Here is a 4702-nt window from a genome sequence, read left to right as displayed (position 1 = left end):
TATATATATATATATATATATATATATATATATATATATATATATATTATTTTTTTTTTTATTTCAGAAATCCTCTTAACCAAAAACAAATTCCCGCGACCTCTAGTTCTCACTGTCCTCCCTGTGGCTTGCTCCGGCCATCTCCTCATCGCCTCTACTTTGCGATAATCTCGGAGTTGTTTGGGTTGAAGTATTACTCCACGCTTTTGGCGGCGTGGCAAGCCCGATTGGGTCTTATATACTGAAAGTGAGAGTGGCGGGATATTTATATGACAGGTAGGCGGAGAGGCAGAGCGGCGGCGGCGGCGGAAAGGAGGTGACTTGCGTTGGCGTGAAGTGTTTTCAGTTATCGTTTCTGATAATTACAGCGGCGACGGTGATTGGGGCGATTGTTTCGTTGGTATTGGCGGTTAGGACGAGGAAGTTTTACAAGGGAGACATATATGCTAGATTCAGGAAGGAGGCTCCGGAGGAAGCCATGGAAAGAGGTTCTTCTGCTGATAAGCTCGGAGAAAGGAGGATAGATGGAGGGGAAATTATTAGGTAGATGGATTTTACAGTGAGATGATTGATTTTTATTCTCATCAATTGAAATTTATTATAACAGGAATTGTAGAAGCCAATGGATCAAGGTAGGAGCAAGAATAAGAGAGAGATAAATATAGAGAGTTTATTATCCATCATATCATACACTGCAATGTACCGGTCACTTGGGCTAGTACGGCTCAAGAAACAAAATAGCCAATTCTAAGCCTACACCTCATAAACAAGTAAATAGAAATATATTATTGAATATCTTTGTATTCTAATACATCCAGACAAACTGATGGGTCTTATATGACTGTCAGTATGTGACGTAGTTTATGAAAGCGGGGTGTAGATAAAAATTTCGTGAGTATGTCGTCCACTTGATCGATCGTAATAATTGGTCGGAGAGGTGGAAACGGCGAGCGCTTGATGTTGATGAGGGGATGATCTCGTCGGCATGGTGTAGAGGCCACCATTACATGGGCCTCGAAAAATGACTTTATGCGTCGTCATGTCATTCAAGGCAAAGCCAGATGGATCAAATATAATAGATATATTGTTATCCTTGGTTAGTTGAGATATAGATAGTAAATTGAAATGAATGGAAGGAGTATGCAAAATTTGAGATAAACGCAGTTTACGAGATGAGGACGGGGAGGATTCCCGCCACTATGTTCGCTATGATGACCGAGTTGCCGTCGCCGATCGTGATGTTGTCCTATCCTTGATATGGCTTGGAGATCGACATGTTGTCGAGGGAATTGGTGAGGTGCGTGGAGGCCTCTGAGTCCAAGAACCAATGATTCAGTGTTGTCTGTGTTTGCTATAAGCATTGTGTTGGCTTGTCTTGAAGAAGGGGTGTATTGAAGATTTTGCCGATGCCAGCAAGATTGAGCCGAGTGGCCTTTCTTGAGAGAGATTTGGCTTATAAGTGAGGTGTTTGCAGTTGGCCTTGATGAACCTTTGTTGTTGGACGAAGTTCTTCCGCGATTTATGCGGCCCCTGCCATAGTAAGTGAAGAGCGTGATGTTGGGACCGGGAGCGGGACTGGATCAAGCTGCTTCTTTGCAAGATTGACCTCTTCACTTAGAAGAAGTGGATAGAGTTGATCAAGGCTAATGGGTGTGAGCATTGTTCTAATGGCAGTTTTGAAAGATTGATATGAGGGAGGAAGGCCATTGAGAATGTAAATGATTATGTCTTCTGTGTTTACAACCGAACCGATAGAAGCAAATTGGTCAACCAGATACTTGATTTCGGTAAGATAGTGAGTCATTGTCGAGTTGTTGAGGGAAATATGATGAAGTTCATTCTTGAGTTGAATGACTTTTGATCGGTTTGTGGATAGGAATCTAGTTTCTAGGGTCGTCCATTTGACAGCCATGTTTCAAGAGAAATAGCGTAGGGCAAGACAGGCGGAGAGATTTTCAAACAGATCGAGGCAGAAAGATTTTGATCTATGAGAAGCCATTGTGAGAAAGAGGGATAGGGGAAGACGAACCATCTTGATTCATCAAAGACGGAGATGGAGGCGAGCAGTTTAGATCAAGAAAGTTTTGAGCCATTTGCACGAATGATCTTTAGGATTTGAGATTTCCATATTGAGTAATTCTTTGGAGCAAGTTGGATCGAGACAATGTTTTTGAGATTGGAGACAAGAATCTTCAAAGTTGAAGGGATGAACGGATTAGTATCTTTGGTGACCGACGGAGCTCTACCATCGAACATGAATGTAGCCCTATGCTGATACCATGTAGAAACCAATGGATCAAGGTGGGAGCAAGAATAAGAGATAAAAAGAAACAGAGAGACCTGGGCTAGTACGGCTCAAGAAACAAGAGAGCCAATCCTAAGCCTACACCTCATAAGCAAGTAAATAGAAATATATTATTTAATATATGTGTGTTCTAATAGGAATAAAGATCTACCAAGCAGAAAGGAGAAGAAATACTTTGAGCAATGTGTGCGTTTAAAAAAAAAAAAGGGAATTCAGCAACAGATTAACAGAAACGAGAATCCGAAGAAATTTTTTGTTCAAAACCGTCGCGAATTATTATATTCATTTTAAGATGAGTATAAAAAAAAGGATTAGTCTTTCCTTATTTGTATTCATATTTCATTGAATAAATGAATTTTAAATTTAAACACATAAAATGTTGAAATATGTGCTTTTTTTTGTCTTAGATATTGACGAGTAAATTATATTTTCATATAGACAGAATAAAAAATTTAAATAAACGTAAGAAAATAACTTAGAATGACCTCTTAAAATTCAATTAATGATATAAAATATGTTCTCCATAATTACTAAATAAATTCTCTCATTTTAAAAATAATCAATATAATTATAAATTATATTAAATTCTTTTTTTAAATATGAATTTTTATTTATATTTTTTAAACACTTACATTTGAATAAATATTAGTATTTCGCGAGCTGATCGAGCTCGAGTTCGAACTTGCCTTTCAGCTCGAGCTACAGCCAGAGTTCGAGCCGGCTTTCTGACTGACGAGCCGAGCACGATGGTACCAATACTCGACTCGACTACACTGGGTTACACACCTACATGGAGCTCATTTATTATGTAAAAAGGTAAAGAGAGCAGGTTATTTCTGCTTTGCAGCTTAAATATGAGCTATTGGGTTGTTTTGTTCTATTTTTGGTTTTCCCCACTCCCTTTCTGCTCTGCTACATTGGTTGGAGTTTATCTGTTCTATATTTTTATTTTGTTTGCCTTAGCTCACTCAAATTTACTCATGTGGGATTCCAAAATTTAGCTTTTATTCAACTTCAAACAACATAAGTCTAAGAGAAAATTCAGGATATGATATTATTTCCAAATGCGTCATAGATAATTTTAAGTTTTGTTCGAAGTTGAGGAAGATAAATTTAAGAGAATTTTCAGCATATCATTACCAAATTTATCATGAATAATTTCATGTTTTATTTAATTTCAAGCAAAATAAATTTAAGAGAAATTTCAATGTATTTAGATTTTCAGCTTTAGCGATTTTACAATAAAAGATTAAATTAGCAATCTCTAAAATTGAGGAATATAAAAATATGTTTTATTTTTTAAAAAAGTAAATTTTACATAAATATGCATATATTTGACATTCTTAAAATCTTTTATTTATTAGAAACTTAAAATATCGAAAGTTTATATTATTAACTTATAATATCTTAACTTACGGGTATAATACTTAATACAACTATAATTAAATTTAAATTATATTAATTTTTTATCATAGTTACAATATTTTTTAACTATTTCTTCCATTAAAAATAACTCATGTTGAATTAGACAAATAAATTTATGTTGGAAAATCAAAGTAGTTGTTAGCAAAATGATTTTTAATAATTTCAATATTATTTTAGTTGAATTTCTATTGTTATGGTGAATTTTAATAATAATAATAAAAAATTTTGCTTCGATTCTCCGTTTTCATCATTTCAGTTGAATTTTTTTTTAGGATGATGTCGAAATCGTCAGAATATTAAATAAACAAATTTTAATAAATCATACCCAAAGCGGGTCGGGTTCGGGACCGAAAAACCAATCCGTTTGAAAAAACGGGTCGGGTACGAGTAGGGTCGAACAGCACTGTGTCAGTTTCGGGTTGGACCCAAACTTGACCCACGATCCAATTTTTACAGCACTACATGCTCCATCTCTTATTCAAAATTATAATTGTGAAATAACTTCTTAATGAGTGTATTAAATATAGATATATGATATCGATCATTTTCAGCATCTTAATTATTGCATATATCATCCCCAAATTGATAAGATGGTCTGTCTATCTTTATATTTAAAGAAAATAGCTCTGAGTTCTAAATTTCAATGCATTATATTATATTATATTTTTTTGAACATTTAGGTCAGCAAACTATAACAAAATTCTATTACTTATTTGCAGCTTATATCTACTCAAAATAACAACCACTAAGAAATGTGCTAATTATATACTGGCATTTGTATTTGTTGATTTATCCCTTAATTTCTCATAGAAAAAATGTGATTTATATAATCATCCTTAAAAAAAAAAATTTCTATGTCAAAAATCATATTTCAAATTTATAACTTTATAAATTTTTATGCAATAGTTTATATGAATGATTGTATTATTTACATTAAATATAACATTAAACTTAATAAAAATATAATATAAC

This window comes from Dendrobium catenatum, unplaced genomic scaffold (assembly GCF_001605985.2).
Source record: "Dendrobium catenatum unplaced genomic scaffold, ASM160598v2 fragScaff_scaffold_1293, whole genome shotgun sequence".
NCBI classification, from domain to species: Eukaryota; Viridiplantae; Streptophyta; class Magnoliopsida; order Asparagales; family Orchidaceae; genus Dendrobium; species Dendrobium catenatum.
Note: the sequence above shows the minus strand (reverse complement) of the source record.